Consider the following 26,793-nt stretch of genomic DNA (forward strand, 5'->3'; position numbering starts at 1 on the left):
ACTCAGTTGCTGAGAGAAGCAACTGAAAAACGTCCAAAATTAGCTGAACTTAATTGTGTTCAACATAATACAATGAATGTTGGAATTCAACTGCTGTTGGTTCTGACCCTTTGAATCCTCTGTGCTGTTGCTGACTCCTGCACTGCTGTCAACCGTGCTCTGCGCTGATCAGTCTCCGGTCCCTAGCTACTACATCTGTCCTCCAAACACTCCACTGCATCATTTGACACTAAATCCATCTTGCTACTGCCGAACCTTGGGCTTCCGTAGCAAGGAATTGATCCAAGAGGTGGACTCCTCAAGGATCCTGCCCACATGTAGTTCTCTTGACTACAACTCAATATCGCCCCATCGCACTCCTGGAGATGCGTGGGCACTCATGGCAAACTCATCCTCGTCAATCTTTGTTGAAGTAGTCTTATGATCATGCTTCTCATCCTTATCCTTTTTCTTCAAAGGACACTGGGATGCATAGTGGCCCATTTCGCCACAACTGAAACATTTCACCTTCGAAATGTCCTCCTTTCGTTTCTGCTTTTGCTCTCCCTTCGATGCTAGAGTTGCATTTTTTCCTCCTCCTTTGTCTTTGTGCCACTCCTACTGCTACCATTGAGGTTGACCTTCACTAGGTCCCTCCTTAACTCCTCTTGTTGAAGATACACCCACATCTCCTCCCATGAAGGTAGTTTTTCCCTGCCCAATATGCTTTGGACGAAAACTTGCCATTCATTTGAGACTCCATTCAGGGCTATCCTCACCATTGTGGTTGGCTGAGGAGTGGACCCCACTATAGCAAGCTGGTCTCTAGTGTCTTGAAGACGTTGAAGATAGAGGTTCACCCCTTCTAATGTCTGCATCAAAGTCCGCTGCAACTTCTGCTCTAAATAAATCTTCCACTGTTCGAAAGAGCCTTCATATAGTGACGACAAGGCTTCCCACATCTCTCGGGCTGTATCCTTGCCCTTGAAGTGTGAGACCACATGATCTCGAACTCCATCAAGAATGAGCCTCTTTGCCTTCCCCTGCTCGACCTTGTACTTCTTCTTTTGATCGTTGTTAGCAGGAACAACTACAACACTTTTGATGTAGGCCTTGAGATCATATTCCTCCAGAACAACTAAGATTTTGGTCTTCCATATGACATAGTTGGAGGCACCATCCAACCTGTCCTGATCTCTGAGCCCATGTGATGCCATCTCACCCAATTGTCGAATTGACTCCTCTAGTCACTGCTTAATTGCTCAGTAAGTGAGAAATTTGAACTTTCTTGCAGAAAGTTCTCCGAGGAGAAAATTCCCCTTCTACGTATCTTCCTTCTTTTCCAGCGGATTTCTGCTCCGGCAGAAACTGCGCCCTTCAAGCATTGCGTTGAGGCTCTGCGTCACCCCCTCTGCCCTTGCATACTCACAAACTGGAAATCATGATTTCCTTAGATCTGCTTCTCGACAAGGATTGTGCAATCCCTTCAAGGGGATTCGAATTGCTGCCAAATGTAGCTTTTGGCCTCACTGCTCAACACTGGATCTGCTCTTCATGTTTCAAAATCAATGCTCTGATATCATGTGAAAATTCCTAGACTCGAAGGAACCCCTACTGCAACAAATCTGAATCTACTTAACCTACTTGATTTTTTTTAACATACATTATCAAGTTATTCTTCTGAATACTGAAGCAAATTACTTCTGCAGCCTACACTAATCAAATGTTTGATCTCATCAAACAGAAAACAAAGCAAAGAACAAGATACATAGGACACACTTATTTTTGGACCCAATAGTCCCCGGAAAAACCCAATGCGAGAAAACCGGTGCAATAGTTTTGAGGGTTTACGATTATGCAAGAGAAATATCTGAATACAAATCTAGGATGCTCATCTAGCAATCCTTTACAAAGAAAAATACTAGTAGAAAATCTGTGTGAGTTTTACCTCACTTCACTGGCAGAATTTCGGCTAATCCGACATAAGACTGGCTAACCCTGACTATTTCTGCGCTGGCCCTCTGTAGGCTCTACGTCAGCTTCTCTGTCCTCTGCGTCAACTATCTCGACTGTTTTGACAGTTCCCGAATTCTGGTTGTTCCCTACAGTTCTCAATTCTTCGTGAAAGGCAATTTTTCTGCTCTACACTGGCCCTTTTGGCTTTGTGTCAGGACTACGTGGGCCCAGACTGGCCCAACGTCAGCTCTCCCAGCTATTGCGCTGCCTCTTTGCAAGCTCTCTCCGCCTCTCTGTCAGTATTCTTCAGAATGTCCTTCCGGATTCACATTGCCCCTTTGCTGCTGAATGATCACTTAGTTCGAATTTCTTAGCTTCCTAGCACTAGAAATTGAATTCTAGATCAATTCGATCTCTCTCTGTGTGTTTCCAAATGAACCCTAGGCCTCCATTTTATACTTTTCCTGTTGAGTCTTCAACAACTAAGATTAAGTCTCTAATCAACGACTAAGATTAAAACATGACTTGATCCGCCTTCTAGATCATTCTCACCCATATTTTGATTAATACCCATTAATATTTTAATTTCCCTAAGTTTAGACTTAGGAACTCCATTAAAAATATTAATTATTTTAATAAATACAATTCGGGTGGAATTTCACCAAACGGTTTCTAGCTTCTTTAGAAATCATGTGCCTTAGCCTCTCCACCAATTTTCAAGGCTAAGGCACTTCCGATGCTACCAAAAACTAACATAAACATTTGGCATCTAATGCTCTTTGAGGATGAGTTAGGGCATCTAAGATAAAAGTAGTTGTAGAGGACTGATATTCCTTGAGGACTGAGAATCCAGGATAAGAATAGTCCTGGTGGAACAAACCCTGAGAACTCGGATGGGGTATGTTCCGATAGAGACAATGATGAGGTTGTCTATACATCATTGGTGTCGCCAACATTGAGCTTAGATCTTGTGGAGAGATAACGCTGTTAATCAAGGCCTTGCTATGTGACAATGCTGGTTGATACAATGCTAAACAGATGGGTTACCAATCCGACTCTTCTAATGAGAATTCTTCAGATTGAGAATGTCCAAGTACCTTGTATGAATTATGAATACCTCCATAGTTAAGAGGGGGTGTTGAAAAGTATAACTAGGTTCAGTCTTCACAATGACGTGTAATTGTGATTTTATGTAATTGATGTAAAGAAGAAAAATAAAATTATTATTGTAATGCTTGTCTCATGGGTTTCATGAGAAAGGAATTTTATTTTTAGTTATGGCTCCCATTGTGAGCCCTTAGGTTTTTGTCATCAAGTCATAAAGTCTATTGAGTCAATGTCAAAGTTTGAAGACCCATTTGGGCATGTTACACATTGCAAAAGGAAATTTATTTGTGTCATAAACCCTCCAAGACCTTGTCACAAAGTCACCTTGAAGTCGGCCTTAAGATGTTTCTAGAAAGGCATGTCGGCCTAGGCACTTGTTCAAGTCAGCTTATTTTGGATGCACTGACTACTATATATAGGCAGCTCGACCTTCATTTGGAGACACACAATTTCGGTCAATCTGAAGCAAGAAGAAGTGCGAGTAAGGTGAAGGAAGATAACCATATAACCAACATTAAGAAGGAAGGAAAGATCGAATTATTTGTCACTGTTCTCGGGCTTGTAACCTCACACATGTGGCAACAAAGCTAGGGTTTCTACAACAACATCATAATAGTCCAAGAGAGGTTCATCTAAATGGTCTCCAAATCAGTTCTATTATTAGCCGAGTTCATCTAGAGAAGTCTCCAAGTATAGTGAAGAAAGGAAACGCCTCTAATTTCCTCACATGTGAGAAATTGCAGTAATACGAATTGCAGATCTATGGAAAAGAGGCTAAAGTTTCAGGGTAGCCAAGAAGTGCAGTAAAGGAAGAAGTTTGACTTGCGTTGACTTGTAAAAGAAGGAGAAGCAGCGAAGAAGGATTTTGTGACTTGGTCTTGGAGAGGTCATTTTGTCAAGGGTCTAGGTCATGGTCTTGGTGTTCGTCAATTGAAGTTTCTATAAGAAGAAGAATTTGTTTGGGTTTTCCTCTCAATTGGGAGAGGTTTTGGCCTTGGCTGATAGCCTACATTGTGTGTCTCTTGTTTCTTTATGGTTTATGCATTGGTAACTGTTTGATGAAGAAGAACACTATAACAACTTAAGTAAAAGATCCTAATCTAAGAAGTAAAAAGCATTGACAAACAATTATGTATCATAGAGAAATCACCTAATTGCTTTGCCCTAGATTTCTCAACAACTTGCTGGCATGTACTTTGCCTTTGCTGAGCTAAGTGCCATTGACTACTGTACCACAAGATCATGGCTGATCTCAAGCTAAAGAAACATCTATATGTGGATTTTTTTGGCCACAACACTCCCCACGCAATCGGAATCTGTGTAACCCTGCAACTCCACTCCTCCAAATCTGATATATCTCAATCCAAAGTCTATTGTTCTTTGCAGGTACCTAAGCACATGCTTTGCTGCCACCCAATGAACCTATCTCAGCTCCACCATGAACTGGCTGAGTCTGTTCACAACAAAACATATACGTGGCCTAGTGTTAACAAGATACATCAAGGAACCTATTAGCTTCTTGAATAGTATTGAATGGAGTTAGAGAGTAAGGGTTCTGTCTAGTCTATGATGCCTAGACTAGCAGAGGGACCCACATATTTCCACTATCATAGATTTATTTATTTCCTATGTATTGACTTAGGAAAATATTATTTTTCCAAAGTCAAATTATAATTTGATCTCAGCCTTATGTTTTAAATTATTCTTAGCATTTGGGAGTGCTAGGTGGGGCTTAGGTCGAGTTATAAAGGGGAGATAAGGCAACTGGTGGAAAGATCGATTTTGCGCAGAATTGTGTGTGTTCTTCTCAACATTTGCAGCCCCAGTGTGTTCAATGATTAGGGTAGTCAAACCAGTGCAGAGAGGGCAAGGAAAAGAGGCATTCAACTCTCAGAGTTTCCAGCCAGCAGTCACCTTCAACCAGGTCGAGTTTCTCAGTGCAGGAGGGCCATACGGATTCCATTTAGCGGTCAAGCAGAGAGGGTTGGGCGTAGGGAGAGAAGACCAAGAAGGCAAGGTGCAATCTAGTTTGGGCGCTGAGGGTTTTTTAGAGGTTGCTGAGTGAAAGGGAAGTTTCTCCCTCAATATTGTAATTTTTCTGAATAGAGCAATTTCTAAAGAAGAAATAAAGAACAAACACATTGCATGTTTTCCCCAGTTGGGGTTTGCATTCAACTCTCAGATTTTCCAGCCAGCAGTCACCTTCAACCAGGTCGAGTTTCTCAGTGCAGGAGGGCCATACGGATTCCATTTAGCGCTCAAGCAGAGAGGGTTGGGCGTAGGGAGAGAAGACCAAGAAGGCAAGGTGCAATCTAGTTTGGGCGCTGATGGTTTTTTAGAGGTTGCTGAGTGAAAGGGAAGTTTCTCCCTCAATATTGTAATTTTTCTGAATAGAGCAATTTGTAAAGAAGAAATAAAGAACAAACACATTGCATGTTTTCCCCAGTTGGGGTTTCTTGCGTATCTCTGGTGTCATTGTGTTGTCTTCAAATTTTATTTTCCGCTGTGCAATCTAGTTTAGAATACTCAGTATGTTTGGTGAATGTATTTGAAGGTACTAGTTTCAATTTCTTAGGGTAACCCAAAAGGTCATTTAGAGAATAAAAGGCGAAGAGAAGAGGAAAAGATCAATTCATTCTTTCATGAGCATTTGAGAGAAAGAGAAGAGAGAGGAAGGAGAAAATTTTTGAGTAGTGAGGAAGTGAAGAAGAGGAGCAACAAGACATTTCAGCAAATCTGGGCAGCAACATTTATTGGCACGCATCCCAAGGAAAAACCATACAACAAGAGAAAGGCACAGAAATCGAGGAAGAGGGACAACAAATTCTGGGCAACAACATTTATTGGCACGCATCCCTAGGAAAAACCGTACAGCAGGAGAAAGGCACAGAAATTGAGGAAGAGGGACAACAAGTTCTGGGCACATTTTTCGACGCTGACCGTACAACATTTAATGCTGTAAAAATTTCTGTTTTGGATGTTTGTTGATTGGCACGATTTTCGAGGTGGAGTTTAAGCACGAAAATCAAGATAAGTTCTAATTTGGTGGTTGCTGGAATTTTTACTGTGTATTTCAGTTTCTCTGTAAAAGCATTTTCAGAAATAAAAAAGAGCTCTCAAGCTGGTTTTCCCCAAGAGTTGTAGGGGGTTTTCCAGGGTCACATTGACCAAAAATCACTGTGTTATTTTCTGTGTGTGACTGTCATAATTTTGCTGTGTTTTATTTATGCAATTTCAGTGGTTGCGAAATCTCTAAATTTGTGTTTTCAGAAAATTAATGTCATTTCCAAATTTTAAATTTTTTTATGAAGCTTGGATTTAAAACTAAATGCATGGAGTGATAAGGAAAACTGATAACCGGAGTGGGGGTTGAAATTTCTTCATGGTATCAGAGCTTGGTTGGCTGAAAAGTGCAGTTTGGGACAACAAAGTGAAATTTACAGCAAGCTGATTTTTACACACAAAATAGAAACCTTTACCGCAGATTTGAAAATTTCAGTTTGGTAGGACAGTGAAACATGTCTTTGGGTTTGAGAGTTGAAGATAGGTTGGATGGGTAGAACAACTACAGTGCATGGAAGGAGAGAATCCAAAGCATCTTTGAGGAAGCAGAAGTTTGGGGCATTATGGTAAATACCACACAGAACCCTGTACAGTTGGCAGAGTTTAACAAAAAGAATGCTAAGGCAAAAAATTGATTCTGGAAGGAATCAAAGATCATGTCATTCCTCATGTGAGAGGAAAGGCTTATGCACATGAGATGTGGACAGCTTTGACCAATCTTTACCAGAGTTCAAATGAAAACAGAAAAATGGTCCTAAAGGGGAAACTGAAGGCCATTAAAATGGCTAAGACTAACAGTGCTACAACATACCTCACAAAGATCACTTGAGTGAGAGATGAGTTGGCAGCCAAACAGGTGGAGGAGGATGACAATGTGGCATTGTTAGCAAGAGGCAAGAAGGGCAGAGCAAAGAAGCAAGCTTCCAACACTGGAGGCAAAAGCAAAGGTAAAAGCAAGCAACAGAACAAGGAGAAGGACTATTCCAAAGTCAAATGTTGGAATTGTCAAAAGTTGGGACACTATGCTGTTGTGTGTCCGGAGAAGAAGAACAAGAAAGGGAAAGACAAACCCATGGAAGCTTCTGCAGAAATAGAGAGCTTTTTAGAGAGATTTGATCGGGAGTTTGGGTTCATATCTTGTGAGGCCACTGGTGCAGGATCACCTGCCATACAGGTTCAGAGGGAGTGTGCATTCCCCGCTACTAGTAGAGCATCTTATAGCATTTGGTATGTTGATAATGGCGCTTCCTGCCACATGATAGGAGTCAGAGAGTACTTCTCAGAGCTTTCAAAGGGTGATACTGATATGGAGGTAGTACTTGGTGATGACAGCATTGTTAGAGCAGTCGGTGTGGGGACATTGACATTTGATAGGGGACCCAAACCTCCCTTAAAAGTGTCAAATGTTCTATGTGTGCCTGGAATGAAGAAGAAACTGATATTCGTCTCAACACTTGAGGATAGAGGGTATGATTTGTTGTTGTTCATGAGAGGGTAGGTGCTTATATATCCTAGGGGAACTCCAGCTTCTTCAACTAAAGAGATTGGTGTGCGCCATGCCAAGGTGTACAAGTTCTCATTCCAGCCCCTGATGGCATTGAGTAGCTGCACCCGAGACAGGACCGACAATAGATCTAACAGTTCAGAGTTGTGTGAGATTTGGCACTGCAGGATGGGGCATATGTATTGTGGGGTCTTGAGTACATTGTGGGAGATCACCACTGGTGTGCAAGATTTCAGTTATGATCACCTTGATTTATGCAGAGGATGTGCTATGGGGAAGTTTGCCAGATCCCCTTTTCCCAGTAGTGACATCAGAGCGATCGGGATCCTTGACTTGATTCATACCGATGTGAGTGGTTGGATGTCTCATGTATCCTTGAGTGGCCATGAGTACTATGTTTTATTCATTGATGACCACTCCAGGAAGACCTGGATTTATTTCTTGAAGACCAAGAGTGAGGTCTTCAAGCAGTTTCAAGAATTCAAAGCTCTTGTGGAGACCCAAATAGGTAGGAAGATCAAGGTCCTCAGGTCGGAAAATGGAGGGGAGTATACCCTTGGTGAGTTTGTTGATTTTTGTGCTGAGGCAGGCATTAGGAGGGAGTTCACAGTTCCTTACTATCCCTAGCAGAATGGGCTTGCAGAGAGGAAGAATAGATCCATTGCAGGGGCTACCAAAGCCATGCTTCATGATCAAGGGTTACCTTTATTTTTGTGGGCAGAGGCCTGCAAAACTACTATGTACTTGTAGAACAGGAGTCCACATCGTGCCTTGGGGAATGTGACTCCAGAGGAGGCTTTTTCTGGGAAGAAGCCTGATGTTGGGCACTTTCGTATCTTTGGGTGCCTTACATATTCCTATGTCCCCAAGGAGAACAAGACCAAGCTAGAGCCCACTGCAGACAAGGGCATCTTTGTGGGTTATAGCGAAACCTCGAAAGCTTATCGGATTTATATTCCTGTGCAGAGGAAAGTGGTTGTCAGGCGAGATGTGAAGTTCAAGGAGGAGAGAGCTTTCAGGAGGTCACGGGAGTTAGAGTATCCAAAGTCACCGAATCCTCAGGAGCAGCTGAGTTAGTCACAGGGATCCAGTGGTCAGGGATCAGGAGGTACATCGATTATAGTGTCAGGTCCATCAGTGAGCAGTGGCTCTCAGAGTCAGGTGGGTGGTTCTTTGGGCAACATGCAGGGCAGTCCGCAAAGCAGTTCACAGGGTAGTCCACTAATGGATAGTTCGCACGGTACTTCAACATCTACAGGCACAGGTCCAGGCATGAGGTCAGTTGACAGGCCTTCAGGAGTTCAGGCTTCTGATGATGATGAGGATTCTTTCACTCCGGTGGGAGAAGCACGCTTAGGGAAGAGGAAGCCCAAGTGGCTTCAAGATACCTTGTGCGAGGCCACATCAGTTGTTGGGCCAAAGAGACAGGTTAGAGAGAGTAAGCCACTTGAGCGGTTCTATAGTTACATGGCATTGGTAACAAGCGTTGTTGACTCCGAGCCTTCTAGTTATGAGGAGGCAACCAATGAGCAGGTCTGAAGAGAGGCCATGATGGAGGAGTATTCTTCTATTATGAAGAACGATGTTTGGCAGGTAGTGCTGAGGCCTGAAGGTAAATCAGTTGTTACTTCTAGATGGCTCTACAAGATAAAGCATGCTACAGATCGTAGCATCAAGAAGTTCAAGGCTCAATTTGTGGCGAGAGGGTTCTCACAAGTAGAGGGAGTTGACTATGAGGAGACCTTCACTCCCGTCGCTTGGTATACATCTATTCTCTCCATTATATCGATTGCAGCAGAGATGGGTTGGAAGATCCACCGGATAGATGTGAAGATTGCATTTCTCAATGGCTTCATTCAGGAGGAGGTTTATATTGAGCAGCCGCAGGGCTTTGAGGTGCATGGGAAGGAGTCCCATGTATGCAGATTGAAAAAGGCAATCTATGGCTTGAAGCAATCTCCTAGAGCTTGGTACTAGAGGATTGATACATACTTGCAGCAGTTGGGTTTCACAAAGAGTGAGGCTGATCCGAACCTATACTTCATTGTGGTGGGTGAGGAGCCTCTCATTCTGGTGTTGTATGTTGATGACTTAATCATCGCTGGTGCAGAGAGACTCATTGAGGGCTGCAAGAGAGATCTTGCTTCAGAGTTTGAGATGAAGGATATCAGTTTGATGCATTATTTTCTGGGATTGGAGGTGTGGCAGGAGGAGGGGCATTTCTTCCTGGGACAAGTGAAGTACATTGTGGATATTCTTAGCAGATTTCACATGTAGGACTGCAAACCCATGTCTACACCTATGATCACTCATTGGAAGAAGCTTCACGCTTCTGATTCCGAGTTGGTGGATCCTACTCTATACAGATAGTTGATTGGTTGTTTGATGTATTTGGTCAACACTCGACCAGATATATGTTTTGCAGTTAACACTGAGTCAGTTCATGTGTGAGCCTAGGAGAGTGCACTGGGTGGCTGCAAAACACATTCTTCGTTACTTGCAGGGGACTGTGGATTTTGGTCTGGATTATAGATAGGGTGATGGAGTGAGACTGGCAGGGTACACGGATTCAGATTGGGCAGGTTGTGCTTCAGATAGGAAGAGTACTTCCAGGTGTTGTTTTGGGTTGGCTTCGGCAGTTGTGTCGTGGACCAGCAGGAAACAACAGTGAGTTGCATTGAGCTCAGCTGAGGCAGAGTATATGGTTGCTAGTTTGGCTAGTTGTGAGACCATATGGCTTCGCAAGGTGTTGTTTAGTCTATTTGGTTAGGCATTGAGACCTTCAGTAAATTACTGTGATAATTAGAGTTGCATAAAACTCACGAGAATCTAGTTTTTCATGATAGGTCAAAGCATATTGAGATCAAGTATCACTTCATTAGAGACTATGTCCAAAAGGGAGCTGTGAAGCTTGAGTACATTTCCACAAATGAGTAGGTAGCAGCAGTGTTGAAAATAGCGATATCGACAAAGTATCGACGAGGGTCCAGAAAACATCTTATCGGCAATATTGGCAAAAATAACGACAAATATCGGCAAGCATAAAAAATGCATAATATATTCATTTTTTTTCTTCAGATTTTTAAACATATAAAGCAATAACAACATGAAATAAACACATTGGCACATAAATATGAAGAAGGCACTGATATATATGATGTCAAATAGAAATGATACATCAAAGGCGATACCAAATCCTTCTGATTCTTGATAATTGTCCATTCAAGGACTCAAATGTGGAGAACCAATACAAAATAACATCACATATATAAAAGTATCTCATCATCATGAGTTATATGTAGCATAACAAATAAAACTAGTAGCTATCTATCTGAAATCACTGCCCTCTCCCCCTTTTACGGGAAAACATGATGGGTTGTTTGCCAGGCCTGCCCCTAGTAGTAGAAGGCCTTGGCCCTGCCTCTGCACCTAATGTCAAATAATGAGTGCTAGGTATGGAGCTGTGCTCTCCTATACCTATAGCAGATGGTGTTGATGCTGATGCTCCCGCAGTGTCCTCCTCCTGCTCCTCCTTCGAGTTCTCCTCCTCTTGCTGCCTCTGTTCTAATGGATCATCTGGTTCTAACCATGAAGGTGACTCCTCCAAGATGGGCTCCTTAGATTCCACCCTCCACTGAGACAATACATCAATATTGCCTAAGGAAATGGCAACTGGATCCATTGGTGCTTCTATTTGCCTCACTCGAAGTCGGATGTTGTAATGCACATACACTAAATCATTGAGGCGTGCGAACTCCAACTTGTAAGAGTGTCAAAAAAATTAATGAGTCTTGACTCTTGACTCTTGACACTTGAAGGTCATAAATTAAAAATTACAATAAGTGTAATTGCTCAACAGAAGGCTGGAGCTCAAAGTTATACCTATTGCGCTTTTTTGTGTGTATTTTTTCAAATACACTCCAATTGCGCTCACACCCTGAAGAGCTACATGTTTGACTCAAGATTCTTATGGCCAATTTCTGCAAATTTGGTGACCTTCCACCATAGGCTTCGCCACCAAATATCTACAACAAAATAAAGAAATAAAAAATTCAAAAACTTAAAACAAAATTAAACTTTCAAATAAAAGTTACATAATTGAATTAAAAAAAATAGAATTATAAGTAAGGAAATTCTAAATTGAAAATTCTAATTTCTAATGTGTGATGACTTGTCACTTACGTGGCATGAAGAGGGTCCTTTTCCTAATAGCATCATCAAAGCCAAATAGGGCAACACAATCCCGATAAAACTGTATCTCGTTTTTGATTTTGCTATGAAGCTCAGGATCAGGTACCATCCTATGAATACAGGAATGGAGCCCTTCCATCACCTCGCCATCAAAATCAAAGCCGCATTTGTATGAAAATGCAGGGATGAGGAAGAGTGCTGTTGCATAAATGGGTTGATGAAGCATCCCTATCCATCGACTATCAATCACATCCCATAACATCATATGCTTATCAAGGGCAACAGAACCCTTGTCTGCATAATAAGAACGAATGGCCTCATACAAATAAGCCATTGCAGGCTTCTCCCCATCTACCAATCTGAGAACCTTTACTATAGGTTCACTAACTGAGCATGCTTCTTCTACTCCATGCCAAAACGTCTCAGAGTATACGATTTTTGCAATGGCTTTCCCGTCTTGCCTCCTGCTGTATCTATAATTTCGCTAGTCATCAAACACAAACATTTGCTTCAACTCGAACTGACATCGAAGCAAAGACTAAAGAGTAATAAAGTTTGTGGCAAAACGTGCGATTGCAGGACGCCGCAACTCCTTGTTTCTAGTGAACTTCCTCATGAGGCTAAGAACAAAAGCATGGTTATAAATAAACTTGGGGACGCTCCTAGCCATATCAACCACCTCCTTGATGAAGGAGAGTTTCCCCATATCCTCAAGCAACAAATCGAGACAATGTGCTGCACATAGAGTCCAAAACAATGTGCGATGCCTCTCCATAAGCATCTTGTCGGCAGACACATAATTAGCTGCATTGTCTGCTATGACTTGCAACACATTCTGCACACCAATCTCTCGAATGAACCCATCTAACAACTCACATATCGTTGCTACATCTTTGATATGTTCTGATGCATCCACCGATTTAATAAACATGGTACCTTTAGGACAATGTACCAAGAAATTTAGAAGGGTCCTACCCTTCCTATCGGTCCAACCATCAGACATCACTGTGCATCCAGTAACTTCCCATGTTTTTTTCAACTCCGCCAATCTAGAGTTGATGTCTTGCTTTTCTGCATGAAGAATTGGCCCCCGCAACTCCTCATATGTAGCACTTTTGTACCCTGGGCCCATAATAGCAATAGCATCACACATTGGCTGCCAAAATGTTGGTTTTGGTGATGCTGAGAGGTAAGTTGCTCTAGAATAGACACCTCCCCATGACTCTATCTGCTTCTTGCTTCTCCTTTTTTTTAACAAGTGATTTATGCCAGGTTGTGATCCATGTCCTATTCGTGGAACAAAAAATGATGACCTCGCACTAGCAGTAGTAGGTAATGCTGTGGAGCCCCTCCCACTACCCTCAACATCAAAATCAGGAGAAGATATCCCGAAAGATCTACCTGCACGTTCAGCCTTGTTTCTTTCTGTCTTTTTCATCAATTGCCTTAAGAGCTTTTTGTATAAGCTTTGGACTAGAAACTGTACAAATCCCAACATCATGTCCAGTGAGTCTAGCCAGATGGTATTTCAATCGTGTAACCCCTCCTGTCATCTTGGTCCCACACAATTTGCATGTAAGATATGCTCGATTTGTCCCACCATCAGGCTCCCCATACTCCTAGAATGGGTCCAAGGCTTTTGGCATATTTGAATTTTGTAGTGAGCTAACTCAAACCTAGGGCACCCAAAAAAAATTGGAATTAATAAGTAATAACTACATCATTTTACAAAATAATCCTTTGCTACATTATTTGCAATGTGAATTCAATGAAAAACCATAAATGACAATAAGAGGGTGTATTTGAAATTTAAAAAAAAATGGAGTTTGCTCTCCAAATATGGAGAAAAACCTTGCATTTGCTCATGGGCATGAAAATCATAGCATATGGAAAAAAAACAAGCAAAATGATTGTAGGCAAATAGGCAAGTATAATCCTAAAACTATAAAAAAATTCATAAACATAGGGGTTTATTTGAACATACTTGTTAATGGAAGAAATGAAATTGTCTCACTATTCTTCAAGCTTAGATCAACAAAATCTTCGCTGTTGGTGGCGATAATGGATATTCAACACTCAAACCCTTCTTGGCAGCAAGCACATAGCTCTCCCCTTGCTTCTCCAGCAATCATAAATGAAAATGATTGGAAAAAAACAAAATTGGACTTTTCTAGCCGTGGCGGCATTTTTTGTTGTCTCCTGGCGATATTTTAGGTCGTAGCGCGTTATTTCCCCAAGATATCGCCGATATTTTGGAAATATCGCTATATTTTCTGGGAGACAAAATATCGCAATATTTCCTCGACGATGTCTCGTCTCCCCGAAAATATTGCGATATTTTCGAATATCGGCTATATTATATATGCTGGGTAGCAGACATTTTCACCAAAGCCTTACCACGGGGCAAGCATGTATACTTCAGAGACAAGATGGGAGTGGTGAGGAACACTTTCCTCGGTAATAGGGAGTGTTAAAATTTGTGTACCAGAGGACAAGTGGTTCCCTAAGGCTTTGACCTTTGGCCTAGGGAAAAGTGTCTAAATTTATTTTTTACTTTTCTCCTAAAGTAACTTTGTAAGTGTTTAAGTCAATTTAATTTAAAAGTGACTTTATAAGTGTTAAAGTTACACTTTAATTTAAAAGTGACTTTATAAGTAGTAAAGTTACATTCTAATTTAAAAGGTGATTTCATTAAAGTGAATGAAGAATTAGAAAGTGAAAAAGTGACTGGAAATAAAAGGCTAAGTGGGTCTTTATTTAAGTGGGTGAGTTAAAAAATAGAAAGTGAGAATTAAATGCACATTTATTTTCATCCTTAGATCTAAATGAATTTCAGCCATTAGATCTTAGGGTAAACCAAAAGGTCATTTAGATAATAAAGAGAGAAGAGGAGGAAAAAATCAATTCATTTTTTCATGAGCATTTGAGAGAAAGAGAAGAGAGAGCAAGGAGAAAATTTTTGAGCAATGAGGAAGTGGAAAGGAGCAAATCTGGGTAGAAACATTTATTGGCACGCATCCAAAGTAAATATCGTACAACAGAAGAAAGACACAAAAATCGAGGAAGAGAGAACAAGTTTTGGGTACATTTTTCAAGGCTGGCCATACAACATTTAATGCTGTTTTATTGCTGTAAATTTTTTTGTTTTGGCTATTCATTGATTGGCACGATTTTCGAGGTGGAGTTCAAGCATGGAAATCGAGATAAGTTGTAATCTGTGGTTGCTGGAATTTTATTGTGTATTTCGGTGTCTCTGTAAAAACATTTTCAGAAATAAAAAAGAGCTCTCAAACTGGTTTTCCCAAGAGTTGTAGGGGGGTTTTCTAGGGTCACATTGACAAAAAATCATTGTGTTATTTTCTGTGTGTGGTTGTCATAATTTTGCTGTGTTTTATTTTCTGCAATTTCAGCAGTTGTGAAATCTCTAAATTTGTGTTTTCAGAAAATTATTGTCATTTCCAGATTTTAATTTTTTTATCATGCTTGGATTTAAAATTAAATGCATGGAAGTGATAAGGAAAACTGATAACCGGAGTGAGGGTTGAAATTTCTTCAGAAATGCCATCACAAAAGGTAACTGTGATTTGATGTTTTTTGTTTCATTTTTGAACAACATCTGGATGTGTTGATACAAGGCTACCGAAGGAAGGTTGTAGATGTCACCTACAACTAAGCACTCATGTGGCCGAATGAAAAATCCTAGAGGAAACACGACTTGAAAGAGGTAGCTGTATGAGGAAAAAGCTAGATGTGGATTAGAGGATCACTTTCCGACAAAGAGAAGGATGACATGACCGATGTGGCTCGTGAAGGAAAGTGATGGATGGCCGATGCCCTACGAAAAGATGAAGGCTCCATAATGTTGAAGATGAACTTCATGACATTGAAGGAAGGAGCCTCACAAGTAGCTGATAGTCCCATGATCTCCACCTAGAGCAGAAAGCTGCTAGAAGCAAGTGTTGGAAATACTGAGAGGGGAGTGAATCAACATTTCTTACCAATTAGCACTTTATTAATCTTTTCAGAGCATTAGTTAATCTTCAGTTATTTCAGTAAGAGCAATAAACAACAATGCAAAAATAGAGATAGTAGGCACAAGATTTTTAGGTGGAAAACCCCCTCTGAGTCGAAAACCACCGAACACTTTTCTAATAAGTTCTTTAATCTTCAGCTCCAATTGAAAAAAAGCTACGACTTCCTAGAACTTTAGAAAAACATTCTTCTCCAGCGACCATTGGAAGGATGCCCCAATGCCCTTGTTTTATCAGCAGTCCGCTGAAAGGATGCCCCAACACCCAAGTGAGCCACAACTCACCCTAGCACCCCCCTACCAGCCTAAAGTGTTTACAGGCCCCAACCTGAAGGTGACTTCATTCACCAGCCTAGCACCAGCCTAGCATCACCCTACCACCCTATAAAGTCAAAATAAAATAAAATAAAAATGTGGATTCCCATACTAGGAACAATGATCCACGTACAATGCTATATAATGAATTGACAGACAATACTAGGACCATACCCTTATCCCGATAGACACTAACAATAAGACTGACTCTCCCCAACAATGCCTTTTACAACTCTTAGGCAACTTGACTCTTTACAAAATATGGGCTCCCATACTAGGGATAATGGCCCAGTTACAATGATTGGACTCTTGGCCTTGACAATGCTTCTTAATACATGGGACAACTGTTGATGATGTGACAAGGATGGCTGCTTTGTCTCCAAGAAATGTCTTTGTTGTAAGGCTGCCTTCAAGAGATGATGATGAATGGTTATTAATTGTCACTTCAAGTTCTTGTATGCCCTTGAGTCTTCTTCCACCTGTAGTAGCTTGTTCCTTTTATGCTGTCCTTACACAGTTGCTGCTGATGTTCTACTGCTGTAATGCTTTTGTTCCGGCTTCACTGATTCACTGCTTGTGCCTCTATCTCCATTGGTCCACTGCTTATCCCTTGTGCTTATGTATTGCTTTCATTGTAAGAAGCACTCTTTCATGCTGCTCTTTGAGATCACAGTTCTGTCCTGAACTGTTGTAGGTGCTCACACTGCTGGAGGGTGCTTGGAGAAGATCTGTACCTGCAATTTGAGATATACCCAAGGCGAATCCCAATACCCAAAAGAAAATGCCAATAACCCTTACCAGAAAATTTACTTACCTTTGCCTTGAAGTACTGAAGCTTGATCTTCCACCTGCAACAGATGATTATTAGACAATTTTAATGCAACAATAAAAGGAGCACAACGATTCTTACTTGGACTTTGCTTGATGCCACTGAGATCTTTAATAGTGCTCAGGACAGACATAAACGATCCCAAAACCTTTGCTGCTTCCACATCTTGATAACCTGTGCAAGTTAATCCTAATACAGACCCTAAACAAACCTAACGTACATGAACCTAAGATCTAAAAACAATGCCATACACAGTCCTCACGATAATGACCTACCAGACCAAAACAATTTTTTTACAGTCTTAAAATGACCTAAAACCTTTTTGCTGATCTGCAATTTAGGATTTTGTTCTTCAGGATTTTAGCGGATAACCAGGTCAAGGTTGTGCCATGGTTATCTCTGCTTGGGTCTCCAATGTAGAAGATCCTTGTTGTTCTTGTGATGCCAAGAATGAGCCTCAAATAAGACCGAAACACACCTTCAATCTTAAGAGACGACACCAAATCTGCTTCAGATATCTGCGTTGATAGCCCTGTATGGTGGCCGAAATCTTAGAGAGTAATTTTTCTTATTCGTCTAAGCACTCTTATGGTAGGTATGAGAAGTTTCCTTTTATAAGCCGAGAGGGGGTTCCTTTAAAAGATAACCATTGGAAATAGGAGGGCTTTTTAAGGATTAAGACTCAAATAAATCATGCCTTGTGCACAAGTTAATAAATGACTGCTAGCTCTTTTGGAATTTTCAACCTTAATTATGCCGAGACCTTTTGATTTTCCTAGCCATTAAGGGTTTCTTAGTATACCGTTGGAGAAAAGAATAATCCCTTAAAATAATGTTAATTCATTTGATAATAATAACTAACCCTTAATATTGTGTTAAGGATCTTTCTTAGAAATATAGAACTTTGAAATCAATGATTGGCTTAGTGCATATGGTCCTGCCTAGATTGTGAAGTCAATAATTGGTTTATTGCTTTTGGTTCTAGAATTTATTCAACTTATACATGGTGAGATTACGATGAGAAGCCCTGCCATATATTGACAACCGTTGGTGAATAAGGTGTCATGTCTCTACCCCTTGGGGTTTTAGCCCACAAAACTAGGTTTTCAACTTCAACCTCAATTTTCTCTCAAACTAGGAGGAACCACGAGGCATACCATATATCAACGAAAACATCTCATCGAGGAGAATCTATCTAGAAGGATCTTGACACAAGATTCCATGAATTGCCATGTCAAATTTGCCATGGAAGATCGGGGTAGCTCTTGGTGCTACTTGGGTTGACATCAATGACAACCACCTATCAACAACAAGTCCTTGGTTAAGAGGGAGCTTGGACAAGTCCCTGGATAAGAGGGAGCCTGGGTACATTCCTTTTCTAGGAATTGGTACATTCCTTTATATGAATGGGTATATCCTCCCTAGTTGAGAGGGAGAGATAGACACATCATTTTTGTCTTCACTTTAGGAAGAAAAAATGGAGGATTGGGTAAGCATCTGACATATGATACTCTTTGAGGATGAGATAGGGCATCCAAGATAAGAGTAGTCGAAGAGGACCGATATTCTTTGAGGACTGGGAATCGAAGATAAGCATAGTCCTGGAAGGGCATACTATGTGAACACTCAGGTAGGGTATCTACCTTTGAGAGACAATGGTGAAGGTGTCTATAAGTCGTTGGTCTTGCCGGCATTGTGCTCTTATCTTGTGGAGAGATAGCGCTGTTAGTCAAGACCTTGCTATGTGATAATGTTGGTTGATATGATGCTAAACAGATGGGTTACCAATCTGACTCTTCTGATGAGAATTCTTCAGATTGAGAATGTCTAAGTACCTTATATGAATCAGTGATGATAATATCGGTGAGATATCACCGAATATCGAAAATATCACGATATTTTTAGCGAGCTGAAATATTGCCAATATCTTGGCAAAATATCGCGTGACGATATAAAATATCGCCGGGCAGGCGAGGCCGTGGCTAGAAAAAGGGAAATTTGCCTTTTTTTCCTCATTTATGTTTCTGAGTGTTGGAGAAGGAAGGGGAAGACTTTTGTGGTGGTTGTCAAGGACGGATTGAGGATCAAACAACGATTATCACCACCAACTAAATTTTTTCTGTGGATCAAAGATTGAAGAACAGTGAGACAAACTTCATTTCTTCCATTAATAGGTATGTTCTTAAAAATCCCGATGTTAATCATTTTTTCATAGATTTGGGGTTATGCTTGTTTGCCTCTTTGCGTACCAACATCTTGTTTCTTTGTTTTTTTTCCATTTGCTATGATTTTAATGCCCATGAGCTAATGCAAGGGTTTTCTCCATATTTGGACAACAAGCTTCATTTTTTTTTCAACTTTCTTATGCACCCTCTTATTGCCATTTTTCATTCACATTGGAAATAATGTAGTAATTTTTTTTAATTGAGGTGGTTATTACTTATTATTTTTTGTGTTGGGGGGTTTAATGACAATTTTTTGTTTTTTTTTTTGTGCCCTAGGTTTGAATTAGTTCATTACAAATTTCAAATATGCCAAAAGCCTTGGACCCATTTTGGGAGTATGGGGAGCCTGTTGGTGGGGAAAATTGGGCATATCTATCATGCAAATTGTGTGGGACCAAGATGTTAGGAGGGGTTACGCGATTGAAATACCATCTGGCTAGACTCCATGCACATGATGCAGATGTAATGCCTTGTATGGTTTCTAGTGCGGAGGTTATACAAAAGCTCTTGAAGCAATTGCTGAACAAGACAAAAAGATAGTTGCTAGGAAGAGGGCATTGGTCTCAGATAGATAGCTGCTAGTTTTATTTGTTTTGCTACATATAAGTTTATAACACATGATGATGAGATATTTTTATATATGTGATGTTATTTTATATTGGTTCTCCACATTTGAGTCCTTAATTGGACAATTATTAGGGATCAACATGATTTGGTATTGCCTTTGATGTATCATTTTTGTTTGACATCATATATATCATTGCTTTCCTCATATTTATGTGCCAATGTGTTTAGTTCATGTTGTTATTGCTTTATATGTTTAAAAATCTGAAAAAAATGAATATATTATGCATTTTTTATGCTTGCCGATATTTGCCGATATTTTCACCGATGTTTCCGATAAGATGTTTTCTGGACCCTCCCCGATATTTTGTCGATATCGATATTATCAACACTGATATGAATTATGAATACCTCCCTAGTTAAGAGGGAGGGTTGAAATATGTAACTGGGTTCGGTCTTCATAATGACATATATAATGATGATTTTATGTATTTAATGAAAAAAGAAAAATAAATTTGTTATTGTTATTCTTGAGGCATGGGTTTCATGTTGAAGGGAAATTTATTTTTAGTTCAAGCTCCCATTGAGAGCTTCGAGGGCTTGTCATTGAGTCTGCAAGTCGAATAAAGTCATTGTCATGTATGAAAGACCCATTTGGCCATGTTACATATTGTAAAAAGAATTTATTTGAAACAAAGTTGAGTCAAAAGACCCTCCAAGACCTCGTTAGTGTAAAGATCAAGTTGGTCTACATGAAGGGACAAGTCGACCTAAAGATATTAATTCGTACTCCTCAAAAGCTATAAATAAGAAGGAACTCGACCTCATTTGAACACACTCTCAAGCAAGTTCGATCTCCTCAAGATAGAAATTGGAAAAAGGACGAAGAAGCAGAAGAAAAACAAGATCAAAAATTTGGGTCTCTCTCTTTCTACATTTGTTGGGCAAGTCGAAGTTCTAAAGAGCTGCTGGGCGAGTCGAAGTGCTGGAAAACTGCTGGGTTGAAGTTTCAGAAGGATTTGTTGGGTAGGTCGAATTTGCGGAAGAATTTGCTGGGCAAGTCGAAGTTGTGGAAAAATTTGTTGGGCAGGTTGAAGTTGCAAAAGAATTTGCTAGGTAGGTCTAAGTTGCAGAAGAATCTGCTGGGAAGTCGAAATTGTAGAAGTTGCTGGAAAGCATTGACTTGGTCTTGGAAGGTTTTGGTTAAGGGTCATAGGTCTTGGAATTTGTCAATTGAAGGTCTATAAGAAGAGAAGAATTCTTGTGGGTTTTCCTTTTAGTTGGAGAGATTTTGGCCTTGGCTGATCGCCTATATCTTGTGTCCTTTCTATTATTGTTATTTATGGTTTGGTAGCTATTTGATGAAGGGAGTACTAATAATAATCAAGTGAAAGAAGAAAGCTAATTAAGTAAAGATACATTACAAACAATTATCAAGTTAAGAGAAATCATCTATTCTAGCTGCCCCTAGTTTTCTCAACACATCCTTAATCAAGTGAGAGAAGAAAGCTAATCAAGTTAAATAAAGATACATTACAAACAATTATCAAGTTAAGAGAAATCATCTACTCTAGCTGCCCCTAGATTTCTCAACACATCCTACATGTATTCCTTTCAAACACTGTTTTTACACTTGCACTGCTTATTTTGCTTACATAAATCACATTTTTGGCTAACCTTGGAATGTGCATAACAACACAGAGTGTTTTGATCTTTCCACCCGTGAGTTTCAACTTGACTTCTCCTTGTCCTATAATTCAAGTTGTCTAGACGTTTCCTAGGAAAACATCACCACCATTATATCTTTCATACTCACAAAACTGCTCCCTGCGAGGAGTCACATGAAAGGATGGCCCCAAGTTGACCAATGATGCCTTATGACTTATATGTGTACTTGAAGAAGCCAAGTGCACATCCCCTCCTTCATCTGTGGAGGTTTTAGCTTTTGTAGAAGGAGCATCATTAGATCTCTTCCCCTTCTCAACAATTTTGGATCTACAATATTTCTTGTAATGCCCTTCTTTTCCACATCTGGAACATACTTTTACAAATTTTCTTGGAGATTTAGATCTTCTACTTGAAAACTTATTTTTATTTCTATTTTGGGAGTGTCCTCTTATAGACAAGGCATTCATGTTTTGACTTTCCATACTTTTTTTTAGTCTCACCTCCTTTGATAACAAGGATGAGACTATTTTATTGAAACTTAAAATCGCTGCATTAATACCTATGGCAACAACTAGGCTATCTTGTGAAGGACACAACAAATTGATACACTTTTCTTTATCTGAAGTCTTAATATCAACAAATAATCGCTGACTTACCATGATATTAAAGATGTTCATATGCTCTATCACCAAGTCTTCATCTTTCATCCTCAGGTTATACAATGTTTTTTGCAGGACCAATTTGTTCATCAGGGACTTAGATTGATATGATGTCCCTAACTTGTTCCACAATGCCTTTGTTGTAGCTTCTCCTGAAGCATTCAATAATACTGAATGTGAGAGACACAACTATATTGTGCTATTTGCCTTTTAATCCAGTTTGGTCTGGTCTTTTGTCGACATCTTTATTGGGGCAATACCATGATCCACAACGATCTGCCTTTTTTTTTACCAACATATTTTCCATTTTGAACTTAAACAACTCAAAACTCCACCCATTGAATTTTTTGATCTCTATCTTTGAACAACTTGCCATTTCCTTTCACCACAAGAATTGATTTCGCAGATTTTCCATTGGTAACAGGGTCTACGATAGGTCCAAGCCAAACTCCTTAGCCTCAAACACATCCCCTTAAAGCCAAAACTGCTTTGATACCAAATGTAGGTTATAACCTTGTACAATTAACTACTGCAAATAGTTTCTCAATAATACAAAGAAGATGCAATGGCATACACACACATTAACAAAGAGATTTTACCCCAAAAACCCAAAACCAGAAAAACTAGAAAGTTTTCAATATATTCATCTTTACAATATTACAACACAATATCTATATCCCGCAGCATCCATAAATTTCCAATCCATTTACCCTAGATTAGAATACAATTGTAGTTGCTTAACTGAAATTGCAAAACCATGGGCTAAACCACCATGTTCCACAAACGTCTAAAAATGAAAATCATTTGCTGAAAATTTCCAATAATGAACGACAAAAACTGCCCTTTTTGTTCTAAGTTTTTCTGTGGTGCTGCCCCCAAACCACAGTGTAGGGGGGTTTGACTGCCCTTATGCACCCCCAGCAGTGGGGAAGGGGGGGCTTCGTCTTCTCTGTGACCCCTTGTGATACCCCTGCTGTGCCTGGTCCAACTTACAACATTTGATAGTAGTCATGTAAAGAATATAACATATACCCAACAATTTGTAGGACATTAATAAAATTGTCTTATCTTGTGCTCTTCTTTTATGTGTAGATGATTGATTTTGGAGTCCGTTTCCTCTGGTAATTTTGCTAATTTTTGTTTATGTTATAGTGTAATTTTATGTCAAGAGTTTAAATTCAGAACTCATGTTAGTAATTTTTGTATATAGTGATATGTAATTTTTGTAGATATCTCTCTCTTGATATTTGTTTTCATATCCATGTATGAGGAGAAATAGAGTTGTTGAACGATGACGAGAGGCTCTTCCATTCATAGATAGGGTTTTGGCTCTAGCAAATTTCTCCTCCAAACATTGTGTTCTTTGCCATGGCTTTCATAGCAAGCTTTGGAAGAGAAGCAACAACATTCTTGGCCCTTATCATGTTTTGTGAGTCATCTTTTTTGTTTTTTGTATTTTTCTTGAAATGCATATCTTGAGGAAACCCATCGATCCCGCCCCCTCATTTTGAGGATGGTACCCAGGGTAAAGCGGGTTCTTTAGGGCTCAAACCCAGTGCAACAATATACTCATTGAGAGCTCAACATATCACTTGCAAGAGTTGATCTTGTGTTGGGAGGATGATAGTTGTCCTCTCAACTGCTTGGGCTAGATCCAATTGACAATTATGTGAAGAAACTATCAGAAAGTCCTGAAGGTAACATTCACTACGTCTCCAAAGAGTAAGACTCTTCCCTTTATTGAGAAAACTTTGTTGAAAAATTTCATGGGTAAAATGGCTGAGCTATTGAATATTGGAGCTTTTGCTGGGAGAACAATGATGGTGCTCTAGAGTGCCTTTGTACTTTCCTTGACATGGATAGAGGAATACTGGCTCCCACTAATCAAAGGGTCAATCAACTTTCTTTTCTGTGGATTAGGCAACATTGCCTTTGATCTAGTTGGAGGAGGATAGAGATTTGATCTTTTGAAATGACCCATACTTTCTTAACGCTCGAGGGTCTGATCTAAATTGATGGATGCTCAACTTTAATCTCTAGCAGGACATTCACCAAGTCAGTCATTGTGTGGGTTTGACTCTAGTGCCTTTTGCTAATCTTTTGGACAATCTAACCTTCTAGGGCATTGACAATAACATTAGAGGGTTTTTGGATATAGTCGTACTAAAGGGGTTTTAGTACTTCTGCATGAATGTGTTGAAGTTGACCTCGAAAAGGGCTTATCAGAAGCCATTAAACTGAATTTGGATGGGTGGTGTCATATTTAGGAGTTGGATGACAAACAACTCCTGTTCAAGTGCAAGATCTGTCATGAGTATGGGCATTTTGGTAGAGATTACGAAAAAGGGCCAACAATGCTGTTTCTATCTCATGAACAACCAACGCAAATAGTTGACAGGAAGGAATGCGTGGAGTAAGCATATTTAGCCTTTTAGCGGAAGGCTCCCGCCTCACCTTCGAAAATGAACTTGGGGGATTGGAAAAGTGGAATCCCAGGAAGTTCATGCTGAGGAGGGTAGGCAAGGAGAAAGCTGACAGATGATGAAAGAAGAGGCAAGGAGGGGTGTAAAGTTGTCCTATTCTTGAACTTCCTTATATATTGCCATTTTGAAGCAAATGCTCAACTTCCTGCTGGTTATGAGAAGGTAGAAAAACCATAAAAGAAGCATAGGAAAGAGAAATTGAAGGAAACAATATGTTGGGCTCACACATCGCTTGCCAAATTTGGTTACTCTCAGTGAGGATTAGCTAAAAATTAGATATTTTTTTCAATGTATCTTTCCAGGCAGTCAATTTGTCAAACAATTTAGATTGCTGTCTCAGTTAATGCAAGAAGCTTGGAAAGCAAAGAGTCCACCTTCCACTCCACTTTGTTTTGAGGTTCGAAAGCCAAGAGGACTGGGGATTATATCTCCCTTTTTTTGTATCAGACTGTTTGGGTATTGTTGGAAATAATACTGAGAGGGGGGGGGGGTGAATCAGTATTATCAAGTTCTTTTAATAAATCTTCCTTATTTATTCTTTGAATTATTTTTGCATGTCAGTACCATAAAATAATGAGCATGAACAAAGAAAACAGATAGTCACACCAAAGAACACAAGATGTAAGGTGGAAACCCAATGTGGGTGAAAACCACCTGCTGCAATATGTCTCTATCTTCTTTCAAATTAGAAACTCCTTTTACAATGGTTTTGTACTGGTGCAGTCCTTTACCAGTACACAGGCTGCAACCCGCAGAGAGCTACAACTCTCTCTCGTTTTCCAGTCTCTCCTGGAAGGGAGCTACAACCCCCTACTTCTTTTCTTTCAAGGACCACTTTTCATAAATTTTCAAACTGGATCCAAGAACATCAAAAACCCATCAACTACACTTGCATCATCAATCTCTGATTTCACCAAAGCCAACCCACATACAGATGTGCAAATATTTCCTTATAACTTTGCAGTTGTTACATCAGACATACCCAGATCATAACATGTGTAAAATAAAACATGCATCTATAATTCAGACCCAGATTATTAGATTTATAGATCAAGCGTATGCCACATATCACAGATCAAAATCATATAGAGATACCACTATTCCAGCCTTAAGATTTTGACCCATCAATAGAACTTATCCTTCTCCTTACGCTCAGGTTCCTTCTTCATTCATATCCAGATCTGCACCAAAACCTAATCACAGTATTCCAGATCTAGCACTTTATCAGATATTCGATAATTCAGAAGATGCTTTGCCAAATGATCTCCTTCCTCTTTTATAGTCTTAGGCCTTTCACAATACCACGGGCCAAAACCATAGGATCAAAAAACTGTTGGACTAATACCATGAACCAACCATGAAAGTACGTGAGATCAACACTTTTGGATGCAATACCACGGGCCAAAACCATAGGATCAAAAACTGTCGGACTAATACCATGAACCAACCATGAAATTGCGTGAGATCAACACTTTTGACGAGGTACCATGGTCGAAAACCATAGGTTCAAATACCAAGGACTAACTACCATGGACCAAAGGTAAGTTCTCCAACATATATGCGCTTTTCCTTGCATGAAAGTGCGTACCATGGTCCAAAACCATAGGTTCAAATACCAAGGACTAACTACCATGGACCAAAGGTAAGTTCTCCAACATATATGCGCTCCAACATATACGCGCTTTTCCTCATAGGTTCAAATACCAAGGACTAACTACCATGGACCAAAGGTAAGTTCTCCAACATATACGCGCTTTTCCTTGCATGAAAGTGCGTGAACTTTTTCTCTACATGAAATAAACTTTTCTCTGCATAAAAGTGCGTGAACTTTTCTCTACATGAAAAAAAACTTTTCTCTGCATAAAAGTGCGTGAACTTTTCTCTGCATATAAGTGCGTGAACTTTTCTCTACACTATAATTTATTATCTGAGATGAGTGGGTTGCCATCAAGTACAACATATGTATCATAATGCCAACAGGTATGGCCACAATCCCCATCCTTTTCTTAAGAAAAATTATAGCCATTATTATCTAAAGAAAAATACTACTTCTCACATCTTGTGGAATTTTTAATTTAGTTGTGTGATCTTTTGTCTATGAAAAGTTTTTAATGGTTATGTTGGGATGTGAACCTCTACCTACACCTGTATTGTGAACATAGATGGAACTCTTGTGCAGGGCTTCTAAACTTGTCTTTTATAACAACACAATGTCATATA

General features: G+C 39.9%; 1 protein-coding gene across 1 annotated transcript in view; it reads left to right on the forward strand.

Moving 5' to 3' along the window:
* LOC149267510 (LMBR1-like membrane protein) overlaps positions 1-26,793 on the forward strand; it is a 320,754-nt gene that overhangs the window by 25,029 nt on the left and 268,932 nt on the right. The gene's annotated exons all lie outside the window — the stretch shown is intronic.

Source organism: Pinus tabuliformis, chromosome 6 (genome assembly GCF_031772625.1).
Source record: "Pinus tabuliformis cultivar Carrire ecotype Pingquan chromosome 6, CPIR1, whole genome shotgun sequence".
Classification (NCBI taxonomy): domain Eukaryota; kingdom Viridiplantae; phylum Streptophyta; class Pinopsida; order Pinales; family Pinaceae; genus Pinus; species Pinus tabuliformis.